The following is a 19,645-nucleotide window of genomic DNA, read 5'->3' as shown; positions in this document are numbered from 1 at the left end:
ACCCAGCGTAACTACAATGGTAATTAAAAGCTGATTTAGGATCAAAGGTAACCTCAAGGTTATAAATATAAGTAGTTGGCTTAGAAAGTGTAGGGAGCTTGTTCATATTCACATATTCACTTTTAAAAGTAGAAAGGAGCTTTTGGAATATATTTTTAAAACAAGCCTAGTAAAATCAGCTAAGTAAAAGCTAATCACTCAATACAGTATATTTTTCTGTTGTTTTTTGTTTTTGATTTGTTTGTTTTTATTTTGTTTTGTTTTGTTTTTTGCTATTTAAAAGAACTTGAAGAAGAGGAGACATGAATAATCATGAATGGAAAATCTATTTATTTATGTCAGTCAATCAACATAGGACTGTTTTAACTGTAAACATCCATGACATAAAATATAATATAATTGAAAGTTTGTAGCAAGTAATATGCCAATGAACTTGAGTGGTACATGCAACAGATTCTTCTAACACTAATAAAAGCCAGTAAATAATTGTATTCATGAGATGGGACTGTCATATCCTTGGTTGTATTCTAGGAATAACAGAATTTAGGTTTTGGAGACTTGTTTTGTTTTTTCCTTTCCAATGCAACTATAATGATTTCTAACAACAGCTAGAAATTTCCTGACTCTTTATGAGGTCTCACCTGTTGCTCTGTGGTACAAATGCTTATTTATCAATTTAGCTATTTAATAATCCTTTATAATGGTAGATCACAATGTTTTTATAGTGGAGAAAGCATCACATCTCTATTCTAACATGTCAGCACTGAGAAGGTATCTCCAGCATTGAGGATAATGTTAGAAGTTTACATTTTCTACTTGATTTGATGCTTAAGGATGAAGGGAATAATAAATGAACAGGTACCTCAAAGGGAAATGTTATGATCTCACATAACTGATATTGGAAATGGGGCAGTCTGGAACAGAGGTACAATTGTCCTTGAAGAGGCTGCAATCCAGACAGATGGACGTAAAGCATCTAATGGCATGGTTGCTCGTACAATGGCAAGAACAACAAGTGTTATGAAGGGGAAATTTGGGGTGAGGATGGGAGGTCCTGAATCAAACAGAATAATAGAGTTAGTGTAGTGTGGGAAAGGTGCAGATGGAGCCAGAGTCCTAAGGACAGAAGAAGGCAAGCTCAAAGAGCCATCTCCAAGGGACCTCTCTAAGGGAGGAGAGATTTAAGCAGTGAGATTACGTAAAGATTCTTCGGGCAAAAGAAGCATGGCATACATAAAGGTCTTACAGAGTAGCACATAGAAGCATTTTGAAAATATTGATCTTTTCAGTTTACAGACATGCCAGGCCCATGGAACAAATATCACCTGCTTCCTAAACTGTGTTGAACAGCCTCTCACAGGTGGAGATGTGGCTCTTAATGTCTCCATACAGGCTACATCAGGAGGGAACAGCACATCTACAGACCCTGTTACAGAGAATTTACATTCTTTCCCATTCTGGGTCTTCATTCTCTGTAGAATAGCTCAAAGCATGAGAGACAAGCAAGAACCATCACAAGACCCATTCACTTGTTAAATGCTGTGCACCAACCAATGGCCAAACCTTTTCTCTCATCTTGGAGTTAGCCCCAGTCAAGACAGACTGGTCACTAACCCCAACAATTTACATATGATTTGGCTCAAAAGAGGCCATATTACAGCGTTGAAATCAACAAACAAAACTTTAGCACGTAGGAAGAAATGTTGTCCTAGACAACAGAAACAGAGAGATGGCAGAGTAATAGATATGAGCCAGAAAAGCAATTTAGAAATGGGTCATATATGAATTGAGATATAGACAAAGGATGAAGGCATGATCATTTTGAGAAACACCAATAACAAAGTCAGAACTAGAGATACTAAGTTAAGGAAAGGCCTAGAATCTTCCATGGAGAGAGAGAAAGAGAAAGAGAGAGAGAGAGAGAGAGAGAGAGAGAGAGAGAGAGAGAGAGAGAGAGAGAGAGAAGGCAGGATTATTCTGGCTAGGAAGAGGTTAGTAAATGTGAGAACAGTTTATAATAGTACTGGAAAGATGAACACCAGCAAGGGCATATTATATAGAGGGTTTAATTTTTTTTGAAACCAAGGAAGAGTAAAGGAGGAATTTGGGGCAGATGAAAGGAAAGAACCTTTGGATAAATGCTTAGCAAAAATGTGTCTCTGAATGATTGGTGGAAAGTGAGTTGGCTCTGGGCAAGCCTGAAAGAGCGAATATAGATGCAACATCAGTGGATGAATGTCTTGGATGAAGAATGCGTCCCCTGTATTGTCTATTAATGAACAAAGAAATGTAATAGAGCAAACATGTCAACATACTAAGGCAGTAATGTGAAAGTTGAAAGAAAAAGTCATAAAATATTATTTTTATCTAGGCAAAAATAGTGGATGAACGAACAAATCAAAGAGAAATAAATAAGGCAATCCCAAATGTGAATGGAGACATTTGTAAATAACAAGCCCGTTAGCATTTGTGGGGAGAATACACATTTATCGTCAAACAATATCTAAATTTGAACTACAATTCACACCTTGAGCCTAGTTTTGTTTCCCATGTTGTCAGACAAATACATGTTATACGGTCATATTGCTTTGAAGGCAGTGATTTCTATTACTAGAATCAAAAATCTTGATGACTTGGCTGATTTGTACTTTTGCTTTGACACTAAAGGAAATCTTGTTAGTAATTTGTCAGTTAACTTCTAGGAACAGCTGCTAACTCATATTTCCTGTGGTAATTTATACTCTTTTACTCCATCCATGTGCCCTCTCTTGTGGCCAGGACTGACCCGGACTGCTATTTTTTTTTAAACCTTGCCCTCTTCCATTTCTCACCTGGACCTGCCCTCTATCTGACTTCTGATTTCTGACATAGGCTTTTTCTCATTAGCAACCACTAGTGAGAACTCCAGCTAAAATAGAAAGGAGAACTTGTCACATATCTGACTATTGCAATTGATATATTGCCAGGTCTGACTTATTCTCCAAAGAGAAGTGGGATCATATTAATTAACATCTTGTCATCAGAAAAGTAAAATCTATGTAAGGAACATCTCTTCAACTGAGCAAGGTTTGGGGAGCATTTGAATTCAATGCCTTTCTTATTTTCTATTGCATTAGAAAATAGATACGTTGAATGTCTGTATTGCCAGGACACATACTTGGAATATCTATTTTAGACATGCTTCTGTGCTTCTTTCTCCTTATGATCTAATCTTTATGAAGAAGTTACCAAGTGAGTTTTAACTTATTCCCCATTTTATAGATTGGGAAACCGTGACTTGAAGATGTCTTACAGTCTTGCCAGAATTTTACAATTAGAAAAGATGATCAAAGCAGGACAGAACTAAGGCTTGAATTATTCCAATTCAGCATTATTTTCAGCAAGTGTCTTCCAAGACACCAAAACACTCATTTTTCTTTGCTATACTATATGATCTATTATTGTATTTTAAAAGGCTCAATTCCAGATATCTGTGAGTTCTAGGACAGCCTGGTCTACAAAGTGAGTCCAGGACAGCCAGCCAGGACTACAAGAGAAACCCTGTCTTGAAAGCCAAAGAAAAAAAAGAAAGAAAAAAGAAAAAAGAAAGAAAGAAAGAAAGAAAGAAAGAAAGAAAACCTCAATTCATGTCACAATAAGAAAATAAGATGCTGTAGTAAAAATACCTCTTGTATGAGTTGAAAATGAATTTTTATTATACCTGCTTATCAAGATAAAAATATTTAAAATGTTCACAACAACATTAATTTTCTTCATAGATCATTTTCGTATTGGCATACTATCAAACACCAAGGGAGCCATTCAAACTCTAAAATACCAGTTTCTTACACTGTCTAAATCTCAAGAAATATCATAATATATTCAATGGAATTTTAGCGCTATGGCTAATTTTTCTCATTCTAGGAAACATTTTTCTCCTCTTTTCTATCACAAAAAGGAGGAAAATGTGTATTTCTAAACAAGGTGCTGTAAAGAAAATTAGGGTATTGAAAATATTCTGCTTCAAGGCTGGAAAACATAGTTTCTTTAATAATTCAACCCTCTGTCTTCCTAGGTGTGCTTCGCAACTACAGTGAAAGTTAGGAAGCATGAGACTGCCTTCCCTAGGAAGCAAACTTCTTAGCATACCAATCAGAAGAGCTTCCTCTTTGTCTTCAATAGATCAATAGCACTAAAGCTTGCAAAGCATCTATGCAACAGAGGGCTCCATTTCAGAATTCACCCACGGGTTGTCTTCAAACGCACCGGTCAATACCTGCAGCTCATCAATTTCGCAGGTCCTCTGACCATACCTTACACGGATCTACTATCAAGAGCTCCTGCGTAAGTTTTTCCACATTAGATCAGTTTCCTTTGAGATTATATTTCAGGAAGTAAAATGCTCTTTGGGAACTATTTAGTTTTTTCTCAGCTTGTTCTTCGGCCTGCCCATCTACTCTCATCCCTAAAAATCCCACGGACTTGTCATTTTCAAAGTTGAAAATATCAGGATTATCTAAAGTTTATTCTCTGTAGGGGAAAGCAAGATGAAAGGGATATATTGGAGCACACACACACACACACACACACACACACACACACACAGATAAACACACACACACACACACACACAAAAGTGGGAGGGGGAGCTGACAAAAAAGCAATCTACTTTGCAGGGAAAATAAAATGAAAAATAATTTAAATACTCATGAGTCTCCCACAAAAGGGGCAGAAAAATATCATACCACAAGCCTAAAAGTTACATATTCCCATGAGTTTACTAAAAGTACAGTGATTGATAGTTTTTTCAGAAGATATGATATATTACATCGAGCTGCAAGATTCTTGATAGTTTTCAAAATACTGTTACATGTTGTCTTATTGCACTCTTAATTTTTATTGCTTTTTGTTTGTTTGTTTGTTATTCGAGACAGGGTCTCTCTATGTAGCCTTGGCTATCCTGGTCTCGCTTTGTAGACCAGGCTGGCCTCAAACTCACAGCGATCCACCTGCCTCTGCCTCCTGAGTGCTGGGATTAAAGGTGTGCGCCACCACGTCTGGCTGCACTCTTAGTTTTTTTTAAAACGTTTAACATAATGTGTGATCTGCCTTGACTCTATCTCATGTTCACGTTTTATGGGAGAAAATGATATACAAGGTCAGTTATGCAAAAACAAAAGGAAGAGTTTACTAAATAGAGGAAAGGCATCTGTGCACATGGTGAAGACTGTCAAGTCTCAAAGAAGCACATAATTAATTATAGTTTGGAACACTTCCAACACTAATTCACCAACTGGTTAACACTCTGGCTGACGCATGCTGAGTGACAGGAAGAAGCCTTGAGGTGAGTGCTGCCAGCTCTGAGACAGGCAGCCTCCTTACAACACACCAGGTCTCCCTCCCACATGGGCCTTCTTCCTCTAGAACAGTAGGTACAACGGAGGGAAGGATTCCCACATTGGAATACCCAGGGCATGAGTCGTGTGAGCTGCTCAAGTACAAAACAAAAGCCAAAAACGAAGAAAATGATGGTGTGAGTAAAGCGTGAATTACATGAAGGTGTGACGAGAAGTCACTAAGTCCTCAATAAGACATTTTTATAGCCAGGGCCTTTTGTGGATATCGGTCTAATTGTTCGGCTTGCTGTGTTATAACTAGTTCATAAGACTAGTTCATTCATGAAAGTAACTTTCTTTAAGCAAATTCAATGTCAGGCAAGTGAAGGTTACAATGTAAATATGAGGATAGAATGCTCCAGTGTCAGCAGCACTTTCTGATACAAAGATGAAATTAATGAGTAAAGATAATTGTTAGTGGTGAAATTAAGAGATTTATATGGGATTCAGACTACTACCCAGTGTCGAATGAAGGAGAAGAGTTGTTTATTTGTTTCTTTGCTTTGCTAAAACCATGCACTTTCTCTTCCATGCATGGGAGTCCTAAAAAAAAAAAAAAGGTTAGTTTCTTAAAGACAAGAAATGGGTGTTAAAAGGGCTACTGTTGATTTGCACATTCAGTTAGGTGCCATGATTAGGGGCCGGTCAGTAGCAACTCTTTAGGTTTGTGTCACCTGTGCTGTCACTGGCAGGGATTACCTACAGAAGCGCTTCACCTGGGGCAGCACTCAGAACATCTTGCAGAGCCGTCTGGATGCCATTCTTGAATCTGGAAGACAGCAAAAGCATCAGGTAAAGCTCTCAGCTTAAGATAGAGAGGTAATGGTGAGCATCAGTGATAGGAAATATCCACACACCGGAAAGATCTGCCCACGGAACACGGACTGCAAGGATGGCGGTGGATTAGTGGGTTTATCTCCGAAGTGACAGGTTTCTGCATATCAGAAGCCCTATGCTAGAGTGGGTGACGGAAAAGCTTTATAGGAATAAGCCCAGAGCCCCATTCACTGGGAAAACTTGGTTTTCTTTTTTGATCTAAACCCAGTTTGGAAATCCCAGATTAACCCGACACCGGCAGTTTTCCTTCGGTTTCAGTTACTGCTTCCTTGAGGGTTTGAGCAGATTCTGAAATCCAACGCCTCTCACCACAGCCATTAACAAACATGACAAGTCAGTGAAGAAAAAAAAAAAACCTTTCAACAAAACAAAAGCTAAAAACTCAAGAAGAACTACTTCTGCCGCAGCTTTGCTCATGCTATTGATTGTCTTTGTGTGGGGTAGAAGTTTTGACTTCATTTCGTTGGAGAGAGAGAGAGAGAGAGAGAGAGAGAGAGAGAGAGAGAGAGAGAGAGAGAGAGAGAGATGGAAAGAAGTCTCTATCTATCTTAAAAGTGTGGGCTTAATTCAAAAATATTGTGAACCCCAGGAGGAGCCTCTATACTCTATTAGCCCTTTCTGGAGTAAACATTTCCATTGGACTCAAAACTTCTTTGAAAACCTTAGCCGATTTCCAACCCACAACCCTACCTTTTGTACTTGCGGGTTTGGTTGGATCTTGTCAGCATGAGTCTGAAGGAAAACTACACTTGGGCTTTCTCCAAACATGGGGGACAGAGGCAAGGTGACAAAGCACTGTTAAGGAGCTTGAACATACGCACAAAAACTCAATGACTTATTCACCTTCCTGCACGGCTCTGGGACTAGTCTCAGAGTTTTAACTGGCAATCAGATGAACACTGCCAAGTGTGGTAATCGTAAAATATCTGCTTAGGAAAATCTGATGTCGGGAGGTGGGGGGGGTGGGGGGTGGGGGTGGGTGGGGGGTGGTTCCCAAATGCTTCTTACTTGATTCCAATTCGTTTTTCCTGAGCCACAGTCACAAGAGGGAGTAAAGACAACGCTCCCACCTCCATGTCTCAAGTAACTGTACCAGCCACTAATTTTTTAATGACTATCAACCCCCACAGAGTTTTGCATTTTCAATCTAGCTTTGCAAGACGGGTCTTACAACAAGCACGGAGCTCTGTATTCACGGATACTGTGGTCCCTTCAGCCTCTGATAAGATAATAAATATGCTATGTACTCAAAGCCTGCACAGATTAGGCTGAGGGTTCACCCTCCGCGCCCCCCCCTTCTTAAAAACCAATCCTCAAGCTTGTTATGAACAGAACCTAATTAATGTAACTGGCTTCATTATAATTATCAACCTCTTAGGACAAACTGTGTTCCTTGATGTACAGTCTGCATAGAATTGCCTAAGTTGTAAATATGAAAAAAAAAATTACTGGCCACCAGAGTTTACGAAATGTCACTGTAAAGAAATACTAACCCCACTGGAGTGACAGCTTTCATTTATCAAGAGATATTAAAACCCTGTCAATGTGATTTCCATCAAAAAGGTTTTCACTGAAATAATAAAAAATGAATGAAGGAAATCAAAAGTAGTCATCTAGTTAAATATTCATTTTCTAATCTTTAGGGAGCTGTTTACTATACTTTGACACCTGGCCTCTACTAGAACATTGTCTGATTTTCAACTTGTTATCATGCCACAGAGAATTCCAACAGGGCCACCAGGTAAAGCCCATTTATTAAGGCAAAGTAACAAAAAATCCTCTCGAATCAGAGAATGACAAGAACAAATCTCTGGGTCTCTAGGAACGTCTGTCAGGGTATTCCTTTTTGGTTTCTTTGCTAGAGCGAAGCAAAGCAAGTGTTCAGGACTCAAATATGAAGAGACCCTCTCTGAGACATGGGGGCTGCTCACAGAGATGCAAAGAAAGGGACTCATTTCAGACTACATCCCAGGCACCTCAGCACTCAGGAAGGTTCTCAGGATTTACCTGAGTCTCACTTCCATCCCTAGGAGGCACTAATATGAGAAACAGTGTAACATTTGAAAGGGTGCTAATAAGAAATAAGTGGAGAGGTAGAAGAAAACAGAAAAATGTAGACTATTGATGAATCAAGGAGGCAGGAGACACAGAGATATAGCCCCATTCAATTCCCTCAGAGGCAACATGGAAAGAAAACAGTTTGGCAAGCCAGCATTTCAGCTCTTAATTTGAGCCACAGGCCTGTCCTATAAACTGAGGGTTCTTCTTTTTCTTTTACTATTAATTCTTTTTAGAGCGATCTTTTTTTAAAAATTTTTTTCTGTTAATGACCAATATATATATATACACATACATACATATATATAACACATACACATGTAATAAATTACATACAGCAAGAACCATAAAGCAATTATGATTTATGTAAATGTTATATTTATATGGCTATTTGTATTCAGCAACCTTAAAGAAAATATCTTTTCTATCTTGGTGAATCTAAAATTCTGAATGTAAATAAATATCTATCCTATTGTATCTCTACCAACTTAAAAGATCGATCTAGACCTAAAAACATCTCAAAGTAACAGGTTCTTATCATATTTTCATATATGCACCTGTGTGATTATATGCTGTCTAATTTCTCACACACTCTTACTTTTCTCCCCCCAAGACCTTCTGACCACTCTGACTCCTCGTTCCTCCTCCTATAAATTCTCCTTCTGTTTCTGTGTCAATTGGTCTCCATCAGCCTCTGCTTTCCAACTCCTGTAAGATACATCTCTACTCCTCAAGGCTGGGTTCTTTCACATCACATAATGACATCTGTTTTCCTCCATTCTTCCTCAGTGGTATGAGTTTTTGTTTTGTGTGTTTGTTTGTTTTTGTGTGCGTGTGTGTGCGGAGGAACAAAATTTATTGTGTGTATATACTAAATAATTTTTATCCATTCTTGAATAAGTGGTTATCTTATCTGGAAATTTTTAAGTAAGTTAATTTCTGTGAAGCTTGGGTTCTTCATCTACTACATAATAGTGACAAAAGAATATTAGTAACAAAATAATAGTTATCACAGCTACACTGTAGCACTTCCCTTGTCCCAAGTATTCAGAACTGATGTTATCTGGCGTTTACTAAAAATAAAATTCACATAATGGTGTACTAAACGACATATCACAATAACATATCTCTGTGTATAACTTTAAAGCCAGTATTATCAGAATAACAGAATTGAGAGTGAGCATAACAATTACCTTAGGCACCAAATAACTCAAAAATTACCCAGAAAAGCATCGAGTTCAAGGGAGAATTGCCACTGTCTTGGTGGATTATAAAGCTTTTCTGAATGTTCTTTTAATGAAAGTAAAAGTTTAATAAACATCTTATTTGGGTCATCTTAACTAACTGGTCCATCATATTCTTAATGCCAAATATTAACATAAAGAAAAAATCATGAGAATAGTCACTAACCACCATCTAATAATCGACCAATTGAAAGTCCAAGAGAATCCATTAACACTAAAGAAACCATCATCCTCACAATGATCCATACGAAGAGCGGAGTGTGGGAGGGACTGGAGGATGTGTCTCTCCACGAGAACACAGACGACATGCTAAGATGCATGATGTGGCAGTCGTTGTCATACAGTCAGCAGAGGCACTCACTCCTGCAAAGACCAAATCTCACTTCCATGGGCAGAGTTAAGAAATGGGAATAAAGAAGGCCACGCACCTCTGTGAGCTAGACAGCTGTCCTTGCTGGAGTCAACACATTTCTCAGGGGATGGTGAGATGACAAATAGAAACCAAGCTGTTTCCAAGTGATTCATGGAATCGTTCAACATACACCTCGGGGGGGGGGGTAATACTTTTCTATCATAAACATTTCAGGTTTAGCTTTGAGTGTCCACATGAGTGCCACTATGAGGTGTTCTCTTTCAATTTACCTTCTGTTAGGTTTACTAAAAGGGGATGAACATGTATCAGTTCAAAAGACAAGCTTAGAGTCATGAGGTGTGTTTCTCATACGCAGAAGCAATGAATATCCACAAATAACTAATGAATCTCACAGTAGGCACACACTGCCTTACAGAGACTGCCTTGGAAAGTAATAGAGCCCGAGAGTGGAGAGCCTGGATTCCCGTGCGGAAGTTGTCTTTTGGTCTGTGGAGTCAGAAGGCAAGTAACAACAGCTTCGTTTGGACCAATAGCACATGAACCTCATCAGGCACAACGGAGTTGGCAGATGCCTATTAATCCAGAGACAATAAAAGAGACAACGCCTTCCGTCCTTGCTTAACTAGTTGTGGTGGAAGACATACTATTTGTATAAGTATATTTAAGTCAACTGTCTATGACTAGGCCATCCTTCAACTGGAAATCAGAAATCAGGCATAAGCGAGGCTTACTATCCCAGAAAGATCAGGGAACAGTCTTGAAGGTTGTGATATATTTGTAGAATTCACCTGTTTCATTATAGAAGTTATTATGCCTTTAGGCCTACTATATTAACCTTAGTACTAAAGCCCAACATCACTTAACTCTCTCATAGTACCTTGGTTCTATTGTCTATATAAATCATAATCATCATCAAAGTGTGCCGCCGTGTAGTAAACTGTTTAGACAAGATAATTTTCAGTTTTCTACACTTTCTGCTACCACTGGAAAGAACTGGCACACTATCATGAAAGAAATAATATAGGAGACAATCTAGTAATTCAGGTAAAATGATATTAAAGTATGTATTAGACATGCAAATATGGTTAATTAAATATAAAGATTACAACAAAAGTTTCATATTATATTCATATTTATTAAAATTATTTATTAAAAGTAAAATGGAGGTCCATGTAGTTACAACTAATTAAATAACACTAAATTTGATGGTGTGTGTGTGTGTGTGTGACTGAGATGGATTTATTAATTGACGGGCAGGTTTGTGTTTTATAGAACCAAATAAATTATGTGTGTAAAAAGAAGAGAAAAGAAAAAAAAAAAGGAAAGAAAAATTCTGAAAAATAGTAGAAGGGGAAGTAAATAACAGGATGAGAAGGACAAAGGGAAGAAGTACAGAAGGCAGAAGAGGTTGAACAAAGGTTAAAATATAATTTTAATGAGAGTGTAAAACAAATTAACTTCTTGAAAAACTATGGTTTTAAATATTTTCTTGGTTTGTTTGAATGTTCCTTTTAAGAAAGTGTAAATTAGCAGAAATGTTCTCCTTTGTATCTAGAACAGCCTTAAAACCTGACCCAGTATATACATACACATCGCATACATATACATATATATACATATACATACATAAATATGTATGTACAAACACACATGAATGTGTACACATAAGAGCCACCTTAGGTATTTGAAACATGGAAAAAATTATAGGGCAAGTAGAGTTTGCTGGTCACTGTTGGCCACCAGAATAGGCAGCAGCATCCACCACTTTCCATAATTCCTTCCTCACTGCCTATGCCCTCTCCAGAGAGCCTGAATACTACATACAATGAATTTCCCTATAGAACTTTTTGCGATTGTTTTTCAAGTTACTATGTGGATATTAACTCTTGGTAAGAGATAGTAAAACAATTCTTATAGACACCCAGTACCTTTGAAATCAGAGGACTATTTTTTATGTGCTCATGTATGATATTCTGGTTTATCAAAAGCACTTGAGACAATAAATACTTTGTCCTTATCTTAGTATTGTCTTTGCAATACACACATGGTAGTGTGTCTCTCTTCTTTGGTTTGAGGCCATTTTCCTGCCAATAACTGGACTATTTACAAGAAAACAAAAACAAAACCAAAAAAACCCATTGCCTTTCCCACATTTCCCGATGAGATGATGCAAGGAAAAGAATCCAGATAATCTAAACAATAGTTAACACCTTTAGCATCTGTTGGGAAGCAAAAATGAAGAGTAATGTTCTCCTAGATAGCTCATTCAATGTTTATCTTGATGACTAGGAAACAAGCAGCCGAATAGCCATTGAACTGAATTACAATAAAATATACGTTTTTCAGAGAGAGGAGCACAAAATCCGTTTTCATTTGGCATGCTAAGTATGCTATATTTGAAATGAATGTTACATATTCATTTCATTCATCATTTAAAGGCAGATAATCAGGAAGTCATTACGTGGCCTGCATTGGGCAGCTATTCGATTAGCGTATAATTGAGCACTCTGTAATTCAGCCAAAGCTGACAGGCTGGGAATGCATAATAGTCATCCTAGGTATTGAAGTGTGGATAAAATTATGGGGCAAGTGGTGTTTGCTGGTCAATATTGGCCACCAAAATAGAACACAGTACCTAAAAATTAAGCATTTGTTGATTTATATTTCCTTCTTCATTAAAATATAAATGTCCTATTTATTTATTTATTTTATAAACCAGTCACTTATAAATGTTAGAAATTTCTGTGGAAAATTATTCTCTCTTGCTTAACCTTAACCTGACATTGTGGGATGTCACAGCATGGCTCTATGCTGTCCCAGACAGACCCCATAAGCAGGATCTTGACGGTGGCAACGTAAATACGACAAGAGCCTGTTTTTTGTCAGTTCTGTGGGTGGTATTTTTATTTAAGGCTTACAGTAGAAGTATGGATTATTCAACCAACATTTGGAACCGGCAAGTCCTCCAAGTTCTATGAGTTCGAGGCTTATTCCCAGCTTATGATGCTTTTCAAATGTGGTAGAATCTTTCAGAGAATAGGCTTAAGGCAGCGGAGGTGGGGGTATGGGGGGGGGTAAGTATGGTAGGTCACAGCCGTTGTGTCTGAGAAGATGATCTGGAACTGAGGCTGTCGTTTTGTTTCCTAAGTATACCACAGATGATCTGTTTTGCTTCACCACACACTCTCCTCCATACACGCTGCCTTGCCACACACAAGGACCAAGCAACGACACATTGAAAAATGCAGAACTTTTCCTAAGTTGATTGCAATGGGTACTTCTGATATAGTAATTAAAAACTGAATGACACAATAGCCTAGAGGAAAACTGGATGAGATAAGTCACAGATATCTCTAGTATGATTGCAATTGGTGGGGACATGACATTGTGCTATAAATACTGAGGTGGGTTCTGTCAACATACTTACTTAAACATCACCAGTTCATGGTAATATAGTTTCTAGTGATCTGTCTCATGTTCTGCAAATTTTACCTTCCAGTCAGCCTTTATCCTTTTCATACACGTCTAAAATGAAAATCCAATTAGAGAAGACATTTACATGTCTAAGAAATGAAATGTATTTTCATGGAGAATTGATGTTTATTCATATTTACTCTTTTTTTTTTTTTCTAAAAATTGGTGAGACTAGTGGCGAGTCTTAAAGAGAGAAGGCAGTGTTAATGTTGACATTGATATTTAATTTCCGGGGCTGCTGTAAAAAAAAAAATGTCCCTCACACTGGATTCCTTGAAGCATCATAATCTTTCCTCCTCAGTTCTGGATGCTGACCATCTGAAGTCAAGCTGCTGAAGCTTGGATACCCAGGTTATCCTTGGAGTTTCATAGCTTGTAGATGTGTTCATGCAACTTTAACCTCCATCTTAACAAGGCTTTTCTTTCTGTGTCTTATTTATTTTTTTATTTTAAAAGTCATACCTTGGATTTCCATCCCACAATATTTCAGTATGACCTTATCTTAAATAATCACACATGTAATATAACTTTTAAATTTTGTTACATTCTCAGGTTTTGAAAGTGTGGTAGTCAGTACAGCCTTTGGGAGGATACAATTTCTTCCTTGCAGGCCTACTTAGCCTTGTTAACACATTAGAAACAAAACAAACAGGCCTTTCGTTCTAGTATCTGAGGAAAATGTTATATACTATTCCCTCATGATGCCAGTTGTCTTGATGTGTGTGTGTGCGCGTGTGCGTGTGCATGTGCGTGTGCATGCACAGACAATATATAAAAAGTAGTAAATAAAATAAATTCATGTCATGATGAAAATTGAAATAAGAACCTGGAAATATGGTGTCAATGGCTCAGAGTACCTGTTACTTTTGTAATAGGTCTGGGTTCAACCCCCAGCACTCACAGGATGACTCATGTGACCCCAGTCCCAGGCAGTTTGATGATGTCTCTGAACTCCACAGTAGTAAATACTGTTGAGAGGCAAGCATTTACCCGCACTCAATGAAATAAGGGCAGTAGTCATGCATGCAGAGGAAGAGGCATTCTCTCTTGTGGCATGCATCTTCTCATAAAGATAGGATAAGGTTCTTGAGGGTTTGATTGACAAAACACAAGGATAATGGAAATGCATGCTCTCACCTTCAAGAACCCTCTGCATGCACTCCTTACTTCATCCTTCCTATTGGATCTGCTCCTACTGTGTAAGATCCTGTAGACCACGCTCTACAGAATGTGATATCATATAACAACTTGGCGGTATATTTTTTAAAGTATTTTTTAAATATTTATTTCATTAGCTAACAGGATTTAAATATGGCAAAAATATTTCTGATGAGCTTTTCAGGAGTGTTTGCTTGTTGATGCCTCTCACCTCAGTGAGACAGTATGTGGAGTGACTCCCATTTCAAGTCTGGTGCAGAGGTGCCTCAAAGAGGCCATGTTAGGGAATGTCATTTGGATCCTCATGATTGGCAGCTACGAGAAACTGGGCTTGAGTAGTCCATGAACAATCTAGGTACCAAAAACGTGGGAATGACTGCTATGAAACAGGGAGCAGGGAGAGAAAATGTCCTCAGTCTGTTGAAGTAAAAGACCTGTGTGATTTGTTCTACTGATCAGAGAAGTCTGAGCAAATAGTGTGGTGGTTTTTTGATGAAGACAAGACAGCATAAATTAAAAATAAACATAAATACATACATACATACATATGTACATAACATATGAAACTCTTGCATATTCTGTGAAACACTTGCTCTTCTTTGCCTGGTATTACTCAAAATATGATCTTCCTTCATACTAATATAAAGTTTTTCTACAAGACTTTTGTCTGTCCTATACTCAATTTTTTTCATATTAAAGCCACAAGTGTTTTATAATTTTTGTACTTCTTTTGTTTCACTTTTTGTCTTTACATACTAATTACAGATTAACAGAGTCAGAGTGCATGCTCTGTAAATTTTGAAATTCTATAGAAAATAGATAATCCCTTTGCACATAGTAGGCACCTTATGGTTTAAGAGTTGATTGAGACCATCTTGTTGGAACCAGATCATATCCTAGGGCCACACACACTTAAATAACTCTATAGTCAGCCTTGTGTTCTATTATAATAGACTAGCTTGGTGCTGTGTTTGAAAAGACCTGACATTTTAATTAGCTTTGATTAACAGTGCAAAGAGCTGAAGGAAAACAGGATCCATTTCTTTCTGTGTTTTTTAAGTCAATATGCAGGGATTTACATTCACTAGTCTAACTCTTTCACATATCTCCAGCAGGATTGGGCCCCAAGCAATTTATTCATTTGCAGCCATAATAAATGACTCAGGGGATTGAAATGGCGAAAGCCTGTCATTTGAAAAGTTGTACTGATTGGCTACAATAGGAAAATGAATTCCACAAAGCCAACTAGAGTATGTATAATGAATCCAATTGCTTCAGTTACCACAAGAGCAAAATGCCAAAGGTTTAGTCCTCAGATATAAAACAAAACTCCCTGGCAATGCCGTGTAGAAGGCAAAAATGTTGGGACAACTAAACCCAGTAATAGTTATACATGTGAAACAGGGCAGGTTGTTCCCCAACCTGAGGCAGCACGATAAATTCCACACAACTGCTAACAATTCACTGTCAGGCTAGGTACATTTGCTGTCTGCTGCTTTATGCTTACCCTTTGTACAATTCTTTCTCTCTCTAGCACTAGAAGCCTGAACACTGTTCCAAGATGCCTTAGCAATTGGCTTCCTTTTGGGATACTGCAATAGACAGGCTAAGTGGAGATTCTTGGGCTGAAGCGAAAAAATCAAAATTTCCCCTTTATGATTAGTTCAGTACCTCTCATAGCAAGAGCATAAGTAATAATAAAAGAATGTGGTCACAGGAAATGGCATGTGCAGCACAGGCAGCAATGGCATGGCATGGAGGATTCAATAACCCCAAGCATCTGGCTATAACAACAAAATAGTTCACCTCTACCACATCAGCAGCAATTATAGGCTCCAGGGATGCAGCTAGATGTAGAGAAACTTCTCATACATTAAATAATAATGGCACACTCTTTCCTTTGCCAAGTCTACCTACCTTCCTACCTCCCTTCCTCTTTCTTTCTTTCTTTCTTTCTTTCTTTCTTTCTTTCTTTCTTTCTTTTTCTTTTCCTTTTTAAAAAATTGATCTTCAATACCTCTAAATCCTTACTTTAAACTTTTGGTATGGTTTTAATTTTCTCCTTGAGCTACCGACTTCAATTAATGGATAATTATAGTATATCAATATTGAGCCAATAGTTACCCCACAATCAAATGCATCTGGACTCATAATTCTGGTACCATCAAACAAAACAAAACAAAACAAAACAAAACAAAACAAAACAAAACTGGGAAACTAGTACAGGTCACTCAGTGACTGAACAGTATCTCAAGTTATCTCATCATTGTCTGAGATGGCTTGCCTTTTAGTAGCTAAATCTGAGGGTTTAAATCAGCTGTAAGAAAGTAATATCCCACTTTCTACTCTACTGTGGAGAGTGTTCTGTCCACTGGCTAGATCTGGGTAGGGGTTTAAGGTTTACCACCTGTATTGTCCTTGGCTAGTGCCTTAGTTTGAGCGGGACCCCTGTGCCCAAATCTGCCTATCATAATGTTCTACTTGTAGGCTTCTAGGACCCTCTGGATCCTTCTACTTTGCCATTCTCCCATGCTTCTCTCATCTAGAGTCCCACTAGAATGTCCTCCCCTCTGTCTCAGTTTCCTGGTAAGTGAAGGCTTTCGTGGGACATACTCTGGTGCCTCACCTTTGACCATGTCCCCTGGAGGGGGAGACCTGGTGGCACTCAGAGGAAGGACAGCAGGTTACCAAGAAGATACTTGATACCCTATGAACATATACAGGGGGAGGTAATCCCCCTCAGGAACAGTCATAGGGGAAGGGAATAAGGGGAAAATGGGAGGGAGAGAAGAATGGGAGGATATAAGGGATGGGATAACCATTGAGATGTAACAAGAATAAATTAATAAAGGAGAAAAAAATAAAAAATAAATAAATAAATCAGCTGTAAATGTTAGCAGAGAGTTTCCATGGTGGATCCTAAAGTGTATCTCATCATAGAGCTATACTGCTAAAAGTCAGGCCACAAATATGAATCCCTGTATTATAGAACTACAGTGTAAGTACACACTTTAGATTTTCAGTGAGTCTATTCTGAAAGCAGCTCTTGTTTAACAGAGAACACAGCTCTAAAGGTTACAGTAAGGATCTCTGAGTTAATCAGACAAATGAATCCAAATCCATCTGAACCTTTTCTTTTTTTCCTAAAGAGATTTGACATTGTTCCATGAGGAAAGGAAAACTATAATTCCTGGCTCTGAGAACCTACAACGAGCCCAGGGAAGTAGTGACTTAGCAAGACGATGCAGGCATTTCAATGACATGCTGTCGTATCCACTCATGACCTTGGGCCCAACTCTAGAGCCAGCCCTATTTGAGCTCTGGATTATGTAAACAAAGTTGAGCCTAGGAGAAGGGGTTTATACATAAAAGACCTTGTAAATACTTCATCTTGGGAGATACCTGGGAATTGTGCGTAGTAAAGTATTCTAAAGCTGTTAAATACAAATACGTGTAGAAATAGTTACATGATGTTAGGCCTAAGAGGACAAAATAGAGTTTTGTCTTCCTTGTGATACATGTGTTAGTTTTGAGTAGTCCTGAAGTGTTCTTGATTAGGTAACGGAAATGATTCAGCAGCTGTGCATATTTGACATGTGATCCCACAACTACTTTGGGATGATTTTTAAGAATCCAAAGATAATCGATTTTTTTTTCTTCTATTTGTGGTAGATAAGTGCATCAAAATGAAATTGATATTGAATGTGTCAATCCATAAGCAAAACTTCAGAGGTTCAGAATGGCTGTTGTAGAGTATTGGTCTGGGCTAGTGTTTGAATGGTAATCTAGCTGTATGATGTTTTGCTTGTGAGTCCCTTACAACAACACATACATATAGCAACAGTCCTTAAGAAGACGTCATGAGTTGAGAAAGCATGGGTGGGTTGGCTGAGCACAGGAGTTGGTGCTGAATGAATGTGTAGTGGAATAGGTGTAAGGAAAACAGACATCTATGAAACTCTCAAAATAAGTAGATATCAATAAGAGAGAATAAGACCTAAGCTCTCTCCAAGGTGAGAAATTTGTAAAACCATTTTTTATTTAAAAAAAAAAAAAAAAGAGGAGATAGGACTGCTGTAATGTGTTCATCAAATGTTACCAAGCTGTTTCCATGCACTTTGGTAGCATCTAGAATGTTCTTTATTCATCCTGGCATTACAGGACTGCTCTGCAGGAAAGTAAGGGTCTACCTAGTACTTTGTGGTGGGTGATCACTGACTGAAAGAGATATGAGAATGGGATTGGTGGAAAGGGGACCCTGATTTCAGTAATATGTAAAATGAAATATAGTATAGTAGTTGTACAGAATAGTAAAATGAAAATCATTATCTCCTGCTAAGCAGGATGATCCATTGGCCTGAGTGTCAGAACCTGAAGGAAATGGAGTTTGTATCTGCCTTCTTTTCAAAACGACAGTGTTGAAAGTTCATTGTTGCAGAAGAGGCTATGCTCTCCTTGGCACCATTTTGGTATACTATAATAATTCATTACTTGAAGTTAGTATCCCAAGGAGGGAAGGGCCCTCTCTAAGTCAGGATGGCTGCACACTCAGATGGAGATTCACACAGGTTGGTAACTAAACTAACTATGTTTCAAGGTCAATACTTTTTTGCTTATTTAGTTCCTACTAGACAGGGACATGCCTCTCAGACTACTCTATTAGTCAACACTGGCAATGGCTTAGTGGGTATTATGTGCCTTTGATCATGTGTATGGACAAGAAACTGCAGACAGTATTTAAGAGGATAAATTTATTATTATTTTATATAAAAGGAAATGGTTTGGTTTTACCATTGATTTTATATATATTTATATGTGTATGTATATAATGCAAAACTGGATAATTATTTAGATTTGTGCCTCAAATTAAAATATTATGTACTTTGAGGATAAAAACTTACACATAATCATATCAAAAAATTGTATATATAAAATGTATATGCATTATTTAACATCCTGTTAGGGTTCACCCAACAATTGAAGTAATTGAACATAAATGAGATGTATTAAATTTATACATGTAATTTGAAAGTCTGATTTTGTTTAACTAAAATTTTACATGAGATTAAACAATAATCAAAGGCTTCCTTAAAGGTAATCACTTGAATTTGCTAAACTTACAAATA

Source organism: Acomys minous (genome assembly GCF_964271855.1).
Source record: "Acomys minous genome assembly, chromosome: 16".
Taxonomy (NCBI): Eukaryota; Metazoa; Chordata; class Mammalia; order Rodentia; family Muridae; genus Acomys; species Acomys minous.
This window is presented reverse-complemented; position numbering follows the sequence as displayed.